This window comes from Triticum dicoccoides, chromosome 7A (genome assembly GCF_002162155.2).
Source record: "Triticum dicoccoides isolate Atlit2015 ecotype Zavitan chromosome 7A, WEW_v2.0, whole genome shotgun sequence".
Lineage (NCBI taxonomy): Eukaryota > Viridiplantae > Streptophyta > Magnoliopsida > Poales > Poaceae > Triticum > Triticum dicoccoides.
In genome coordinates this window covers 586,840,802-586,850,808 of record NC_041392.1, presented here as the reverse complement: position 1 = coordinate 586,850,808, position 10,007 = coordinate 586,840,802, and positions in this window count along the sequence as shown.

Genomic DNA, 10,007 nt, shown 5'->3' with positions numbered 1-10,007 from the left:
GACGACTGCTGTGGGCGGGGCGAGGCGGCGGTGGCGGGTGGTGGCGATGGGGGGGCTGGTATTTAAGGGGAGGGGTGCCTTGGGGAGGGGGCAAAGGGGCGGCGGGGAGGAGTCCTAGCTGGACTCCGGTCGGGGTCGGGGCGGCACGGCATGGCCGGTCTCCTGGAAGGAGATGGCGCGCGGGAGGGGACGGGCCAGCGGCTGGGCTTCGGCCCAGTTAGCCTCTGCGCATTTTTCTAAATAAATTCTACCGAAACTAAAAAAATCCTAGAAAATAAAATAAAATTCTAAAAACGCCAAAACAAATTTTCACCGTCTAAATAAAATATTTAGAACGAGATGAACATTTTCTTGGCCCTAAAATGCAATTTTGAAAACGAGCAATTTTTCTAATGCAAAAAAAATTGCAATAAAATCCAAATAAAAACAAATATTTAATTTTAATATTTTTCCTCCAATATTTAAATTATTTTGGAGAAGTCATATTATCCCCTCTCATATATTTTAATATGAAATATATTCTGAGAGAAAAATAATTAAAACAAAAAACCTTGTTTCAAAATTTGATAAAATCAAATTTGAAAACCAGGGAAATCCCCAACTCTCTCCGAGGGTCCTTGAGTTGCTTAGGATTTCGAGGATCGCGACACGAAATGCAATAAAATATGATATGCAAGAATGATCTATGTATAACATTCCAAATTGAAAATTTGGGATGTTACAAACCTACCCCCCTTAAGATGAATCTCGCCCTCGAGATTCGGGTTGGCTAGAAAATAGGTGTGGGTGGTCTTTGCGAAGATCAACCTCTCGTTCCCATGTGGCTTCGTCCTCGGTATGGTGGCTCCATTGAACTTTGCAAAACTTGATAACCTTGTTGCGGGTGACTCGACTGGCAAATTCCAAAATCTTGACATTCTTTTCCTCATAAGTCAAATCATTGTCCAACTGAATCGCCTCCAAGGGTACGGTATCTCTTAGCGGTATGTCGGCCATCTCAGCATGGCACTTCTTCAACTGGGAAATGTGAAACACGTCGTGAACTCCTGACAGTCCTTCAGGTAACTCCAACTTGTAGGAAACTTCTCCCATCCGTTCCAAAACACAATACGGTCCTACAAATCTCGGGGCTAAGTTTCCCTTAACTCCAACATTTCACTCCTCGCAAAGGTGATACTCGCAGATATGCTCTATCTCCAATTTCATAGGCTAACTCCTTGCGTTTCGAATCTGCATAACTTTTCTGTCTGGACTGAGCTATCTTTAGTCTATCTCGAATCAGTTTAATGTTCTCCTCAGACTCTTTGATCAAGTCTGGTCCAAACAACTGTCGGTCTCCAATTTCATCCCACATCAACGGTGTTCTGCACCTTCGTCCATACAGGGCTTCAAACGGTGCCATCTTCAGACTAGCCTGGTAACTATTATTGTATGACAACTCTACGTAAGGCAGATTGTCATCCCAACTAGATCCATAATCTAGCGCACAGGCTCTCAACATGTCCTCCAGAATCTGGTTGACTCTCTCGGTCTGTCCATCCGTCTGCGGGTGAAATGCTGTACTGAACTCCAATCTCGTTCCCAAAGTCTGGTGCAGCTGATGCCAAAACTTCGAGGTAAAATGTGTCCCTCTATCCGATACGATGGTCCTCGGAACTCCATGCAGACATACGATCCTGGTCATATATATCTTGGCCATCTTTGCACTGGTATAAGTTGTTTTCACTGGGATAAAGTGTGCCACTTTGGTCAAGCGGTCAACTACTACCCATATAGAATCATAACCTGATTTGGTCCTGGGCAATCTGGTGATAAAATCCATGCCAAGTTTATCCCACTTCCATTCGGGTATCGGCATAGGCTGTAGCAATCCTGCTGGCTTTTGATACTCTGCCTTAACTCTCTGACATACGTCACATACGGCTACATACTCGGCGATATCCTTCTTCATCCGTGTCCACCAGAAACGTTCCTTCAAATCCAAATACATCTTGGTGTTTCTGGGGTGTATCGAGTATAGTGAGTCATGAGCCTCCTGTAGTATTAATTTCCTGATCTCTGTGTTATTGGGCACATAAACACGGTCCTCAAACCATAAGGTGTCGTGCTCATCCTCACGAAAACCTTTGGCCTTGCCTTCGCTCATTTTCTCTTTTATCTCCGCAATCTCTTTGTCATCCTTCTGGGCTTCTCGAATCTTTCCCAACAATGTAGACTGAACCTCCATTGTTGTAACAAAACCACTAGGAACAATCTCCAATCGAAGTCCCCGGAGATCCTCTACTAACTCCTTCGGCAATCTCGTGCTTTCTAGGGTATTAACATAACTCTTCTGGCTCAAAGCGTCTGCTACGACATTGGCCTTTCCTGGATGATAGTGAAGCTTCATGTCATAATCCTTTATAAGCTCCAACCATCTCCTCTACCTAAGGTTCAGTTCCTTCTGTGTGAAGATGTACTTCAAACTCTTATGATCCGTGTACACATCACAATGGTTTCCAATAAGGTAATGCCTCCAAGTCTTCAATGCATGCACTACGGCTGCTAGCTCCAAATCATGGGTGGCATAATTTAACTCATGTGCTTTTAGTTGTCGTGAGGCATACAAAACAACTCTTCCATCCTGCATAAGCACACTTCCAAGTCATAAGCGAGAGGCGTCGCAATACACTTGGAAATCCTTATGTATATCTGGCAGTGTCAGCACTGGGGCTGTAGTCAAACGTTTCTTCAACTCCTGGAAACTTGCCTCGCAATCTTCCATCCATTTAAACTTGGTATCCTTCTTCAATAACTCCGTCATTGGCTTCGCAATCTTGGAAAAATTCTCAATGAATCTCCGATAGTATCCTGCGAGTCCAAGAAAACTGCGGATCTCGCTAACTGAAGTGGGTGCCAACCATTCAGTGACTGACTGAACCTTGGTGGGGTCTACTGCTATACCTTCTCCTGATATAACATGTCCAAGGAATCCGACTTCCTTCAACCAAAACTCGCATTTGCTGAACTTCGCATACAACTGATGTTCCCTGAGTTTCTCGAGAACTAAACGCAAATGCTCCTTGTGTTCCTCTTCATTCTTCGAATATACCATTATATCATCAATGAACGCCACAAGAAACTTATCCAAATATTCCATGAACACCTTGTTCATCATGCTGATGAAATAGGCAGGGGTGTTAGTCAGTCCAAATGACATGACCGTATATTCGTATAGCCCGTACCGTGTGGTGAATGCTGTCTTTGGTATATCCTTCTCCCGTATCTTCAGCTGGTGATATCCTGATCGTAGATCGATCTTCGAAAACACCTTAGCTCCTTGCAGCTGGTCAAACAGATCATTGATCATCGGCAATGGGTACTTGTTCTTGATCGTCACTTCATTCAAGGCTCGATAATCAACAACCATTCTTAGGGACTTATCCTTCTTCTCGACCAAAAGCACCGGGGCTCCCCACGGTGATGAACTCCGTCGAATGTAACCTTTCTCCAATAACTCCTTGATCTGTTTCTTAATCTCCTCCAGATCATTCGCGGGCATCCGATAGGGTCTCTTGGATATTGGCCCTATGCCTGGCAATAGCTCTATCAAAAACTTGATATCTCGATCCGATGGCATGCCTGGTAACTCCTCTGGAAAAACATTCGGGTAATCCTTTACTACAGGCACTTCCTCCTAAACAACTCCCGTGAGGGTATTTACTTGGCTACTTCTGGGTGCATGCCTAGATATATACTTGATCCTTTTTCCCTCCGGGGTGGTGAGACAAATTGACTTACTAACACAGTCAATGCTTCCTCCATACTTTGACATCCAGTCCATTCCTAATATCACATCCAATCCTTGTGACTCCAAGATAATTAGGTCAGGCAAAAAAACATGGTTGCCAATGGTTAAGGGTATCTGGTCGCACCATCGACTAGCCATATACTCTTCTCTAGGTGAACTTACTAACAGAGGGGTCCTAAGGGTTTGGGTCGGTAGTTTAAACTTATCCACGAATTCTCTTGATATGTATGAATGCGATGCACTAGTATCAAAAAGAACAAGAGCGGTAAATGACTTAACCAAAAACTTACCTATAACCGCGTCTGGCTGCTCTTCAACCTCCTCCACGTTAACGTGGTTTACTTGTCCTTTGTTGAATGGATTGGGCTTCTTCCCAGCGCTCCCATTTCCGGTTCCATTCTTCCCTTCAGGGCACTCCATGGCATAGTGTCCAGTCTTCCCGCACTTGAAACAAGTAACGTGGCTTAGGTCTCTCTTGGTGGATTGTTGTTGTTGTTGCCTTGGTTCTGAACTAACAACTGCATTAGGGTATTCTGTTGCTGGATCAATCGAGTGAGCTCTGGTGGGAAAGCAAATCCGGGGTCACGTCTCGGAGGCATCTGATGGGTTTAGAGGGGAGAGATTAGAATAGTATGAGGTCTAATGAGAAAGCACTGCCCATATGCACATGCGACAAACACAATCATTTCACTCAATCAATCAAGCAAGGCATACAATCGGTCTAGAACTATCGCAATAGTGCTCGAACTAATCTATTTACATGGTGGAATACTACTACTGATGTGGTGGTCTACTAAAAATATTCCTCGGTTAAAGACTCCATGATATCTGCTCCAGCTTCGTCTTCAAAGTCATCATCGCTAAGGTCGGAGTCGGTGTCGTCAATGATGATGTAGTCCTCCAGACGAATCTCCTTGGGTTCTTCGTCTTCTTCTACTGGTGTGGGGTCTCCCATGAATATTCCGATCTTCTTAATCAGGTCATCATTCTTCTCCACTAGTACGACGATTTCCTCCTCATAATCTTCATGTTTAGCCTTGAGTTCTTCCTCTAGTTCTGTGATCCTAGTCATTGCCTTCTTCAGATCTATCATGCCTGCGCACATCTGATTCTCCTAGCGTCGAATCTGCTGGTTTAGTTCCTGGATGAAAGCTGCAATTGATCTATCTTCCTGGTGCTGATCATCTCCCATTGCTCATCTCGGCGCCCACAAATCTGATAGATAGTATCCTTAAGTTCCTTTTGTTAAACTTCTTCAATGCGTCCCATGGTGATGTGAGCTGCCATACTCTTGCCTAGACTCCAGGTTGGTGCATCAAAGGAAAATTCTATGGGTTTAGTGACTGGCGTGAAGGTTCTTCCTGGAACTTGAACTTGAATCATCCATCGCTCCTGTTCTGGTAAAATGGTGTTGTAAGTCCCGGTGGATCTTGGTATTCCTATGTTCAGGTACCTAGTGACTTCCTTCAAGTGTCGTCTAAAAGGTGCTTCTTCATCCGATTGTGCAAACTTGTTCCTTGCATCCGCCATCCTAAAGAGTGGAAAATGGAGAGGAGTCAGAAATGAGAAGAGAATAGTGATCTATGGCTTTAGCTTAGTATTCGTGTCCTACACTCAACGTGTGCTCTGATACCATCTTGTAGCGACCCGACCTCAAATGGTCAAGTCTCTGTGCTTCAGTGTCATCCCTAGATCGGTAATGCTGACACACATAGTACTCGAGGATTTATAACCGAGTAGCAATCACACACTTATTACATGGAATGTCTCCAAAGAGAACTTATTGCAATAAATATGGCTTAAGGCCATCTAATACGATAACAGCGGAAGGCTTGGAAGATAAAGTGAGTCCATCAACTCCAACGACATAGCTCAGCTGCGCGGCAATGACCTAACGAACCTTACTCATCGTCTGAAAAGTCTGCAACATAATACATTGCCACCCGAAAATGAGTCAGCACATGGAATATGCTGGCAATGTAACACAGTAGAGCAAGAACAGAATAATGCTATCACTACATGCATATTTGCCTGGTGGAAAGCTCTATGGTTATAGTTTTTGCGAAAAGCCAATTTTTTCCCACAACAAAGGAATAGATTTTATTTAACTATCATGGTAGTTGAAACATCATTGAGAAAGTTCCTCCAACTCAATCCCAATTAAAAGTAATTATCAACCCAACAATATTAATTTAAGAGTGATGAGATACTTAAGATACTCCAAGTACTAGATACTCAAGACTGTCCATAACCGGGGACACGGCTAACCATGATTAGTTTGTACACTCTGCATAGGTTTGCACACTTTTCCCCACAAGACTCGATCGCCTCCGTTGAATTTCTCGCACTACATGGTGTTTGAGAAACGGATGACCGAGACACAGTCTTTCAGGAACATTAACTCTCTACTCCGGGCAGACCATACCAAACCTACAACCCACTACCTGCTAATCCACCTCTTCAAGAGCTTCACGTAACTTACTCAACTATGCTAGAGCCCAAAATAGCTTGTGGCTGCACACAGAAGTTTCTAGCATGAATCATCTCAGTTCCCTTTGAGCCTGGGTGGCAGTCCATAGGAAAATCACACGGGTACTCCGGGATTTCCAAAAATACAGGCAACACTGGGTACTCCAGGTGCCTCAATCCACCCAGATGTGTATTTAAGTTGCCACCTTAAGTTGAGCCATTAATTAAAAATCTCACCTCTGTCATGGATTTCATTCAACCAAACCACGTCTATGAGCATAGCATAGCAATATAAGCAACGCGTATAAGTAACTCCCAAGGGTTTGAATGTAACAGGGCAACAGGTTCTACCTCATCAACTACTTCCCAACCCACATGTTAATGACATCCTAACATGCAATTTTTGAGGATTGGAACTAATGCATAAAACTGGGTGATAAAGGGGTATGATCAAAGTGTTACTTGCCTTGCTGACGATCCGCGAAACCTAGGGACTCCAACTAACACGCTTCGCACTCCGGGAATTCTATCGCAAACAAACAATAACATACATAAGCAATCAAGCAAAGAAGCACGGGTAAAACTCAAATAAAAAGATCTAACCAGAAAGTTCAACTTAAGAACTCCGGTTTGCAAAAAGAATCAAATCGAACGGAGCAACGTAACTGAAACGACAAAGAAAACAAGATCTGTTTACCAATCTGGACCTAAGTCAAATTTTACAGCTGCAAAAGCTTGTTTAAGTTGGTTAAACGGAAAGAGGGTCCCGAGACGAAGATCTAGGCGCTTGAATCGCCTGATTCCGATAAACAAGCGAAAAGATAAACTAGAACGAAAATCGGATCAGAAATCGCGATCAGAAATAACCATGGAAAAATCCGATTAAAGGAAACTGACGAACAAGCTAACGAACGAGCGTTCGTTATATGTAACTAATGGGCAAAAACCATTCATTAAAACGAACATATGGACGAACGTCCACTAAAAAGAAAAACCGGGAAAACCCGGCGAACCGAAAAAAACGAACTAGGGTTTTCTTAAAAAAACCGGATCGGTTTTCCTTTAAAATAACCGGCGGCTACCTCGTTGGTCCGGCGAGATGCGGCGGCGATGGCGGGGCGAGGCGGCAAGGCGGCGGCGGCGCAGCATAGCGGCGGGCGGCGACGCCTGCTGTGGGTGGGGCGAGGCGGCGGTGGTGGGTGGTGGCGATGGGGGGCTGGTATTTAAGGGGAGGGGGGTGCCTTAGGGAGGGGGCAAAGAGGCGGCGGGGAGGAGTCCTAGCCGGACTCCGGTCCGGGTCGGGGCGGCGTGGCGCGGCCGGTCTCCTGGAAGGAGATGGCGTGTGGGAGGGGACCGGCCGGCGGCTGGGCTTCGCCCCAGTTAGCCTGTGCACATTTTTTTAAATAAATTCCATCGAAACTAAAAAAATCCTAGAAAATAAAATAAAATTCTAAAAATGCCAAAACAAAATTTCATCGTCTAAATAAAATATTTAGAACGAGATGACCATTTTCTTGGCCCTAAAATGCAATTTTGAAAACGTGCAATTTTTCTAATGCAAACAAAATTGCAATAAAATCCAAATAAAAACAAATATTTGATTTTAATATTTTTCCTCCAATATTTCAATTATTTTGGAGAAGTCATATTATCCCCTCTCATATATTTTAATATGAAATATTTTCGGAGAGAAAAATAATTAAAACCAATAATCCTCGTTTTGATAAAATCAAATTTGAAAACCGGGGAAATCCCCAACTCTCTCCGAGGGTCCTTGAGTTGCTTAGGATTTCGAGGATTGCGAGACGAAATGCAATAAAATATGATATGCAAGAATGATCTATGTATAACATTCCAAATTGAAAATTTGGGATGTTACAGATGACGAGCTTGAAACTTAATCTCCTGAAACACCTGCTGGAACTAGCCCTCCTAGATATGAATTGCCTAAGGTACTGGAAGGTTATGTTATGAGTGAAGAAGCAACTAGAGATATCCTTGCTTGTAATACTAGAGATGATTTAGACAAATTATTACGCAAGTATAAAGAAAAATCTCTGAATGCTAGAATGATGTGTGATCCTAAGTTTGCTACTTCACCTATCTTTATTGATGATAAGGATTATGAATTCTCTGTCGACCCAGAGTTAATTACTTTGGTTGAATCTGATCCTTTCCATGGTTATGAAACTGAACCTGTTGTGGCACATCTTACTAAGTTGAATGAAATAGCCACCCTTTTTACTCATGATGAGAAAACTCGTATTACTTTATGCTCAAATTATTTCCTTTCTCATTAAAGGGTGATGCTAAAGCTTGGTACAATACTCTTGCTCCTGGTTGTGTGCGTGGTCCCTAGGATATGATTTATTACTTCTCTGGAAAATATTTTCCTGCTCATATGAAACAAGCTGCCTTACAGGAAATATTTAACTTTGTGCAAACTAAAGAAGAGAGTCTCCCATAAGCTTGGGGGAGGCTTTGCCAGTTACTTAATACTTTGCCTGATCATCCTCTGAAAGGATCGAGAAGAGGTGTCTAGAGGGGGATGAATAGACTCTTAGCAAAGAAAAGTAGCAATTTTTAATTTCTTCAAGTTAAGGTGGAGTTTTAGCACAAGTTTAACCATTCACAATACATTTTAAGCAAGCATGGCAAGAGTATATGAGCTGCTGAAAGTAAAGCATGCAACTTGCAAGAAAGTAAAGGGATGGGATTGGAGTGTGCAAATGCAATTGGAGACACGGATATTTTTGGCGTGGTTCCGATAGGTAGTGCTATCGTACATCCATGTTGATGGAGACTTCTTCCAACGAAGGGTAACGGTTGCGCGAGTCCACGGAGGGCTCCACCCACGAAGGGTCCACGAAGAAGCAACCTTGTCTATCCCACCATGGCCATCGCCCATGGAGGACATGCCTCACTAGGGTAGATCTTCACGAAGTAGGCGATCTCCTTGCCCATACATACTCCTTGGTTCAACTCCACAATCTTGTCGGAGGCTCCCAAGTGACACCTAACCATATGATTTTCTAGGGATGAACTTTCTTTGGCCATGTTATTTTGAGAAGACATGATTGCTTAGTTAGTATGCTTGAAGTATTATTATTTTTATGTCAATATTAAAATTTTATCTTGAATCTTTCAGATCTGAACATTCATGCCACAATAAAGAAAATTATATTGAGAAATATGTTAGGAAGCATTCCACATCAAAAATTATGTTTGTACCATTTATCTACTTGAGGATGAGCAGGAATTAAGCTTGGGGATGCTTGATACGTCTCCAACGTATCTATAATTTTTGATTATTCCATGCTATTATATATATTCTGTTTTGGATGTTTAATGGGCTTATTTATACACTTTTATATTATTTTTGGGACTAACCTATTAACCGGAGGCCCAACCCAAATTGCTGTTTTTTTTGCCTATTTCAGTGTTTCGCAGAAAAAGAATATCAAACGGAATAAAACCTTCGGGAGCGTGATTTTTGGAACAAACGTGATCCAAAGGACTTAGAGTGGACGTCAAGCAACCAACGAGGAAGGCACGAGGCAGGGGGGCACGCCTACCCCCCTGGGCACACCCTCCACCCTCGTGGGCCCCTCGTGGCTCCACTGACCTACTTCTTGCTCCTATATATATACCTACGTACCCTGAAAACATTGAGGAGCACCAAGAAAACCTAATTCCACCGCCGCAACCTTCTGTACCCGTGAGATCCCATCTTGGGGCCTTTTTCGGC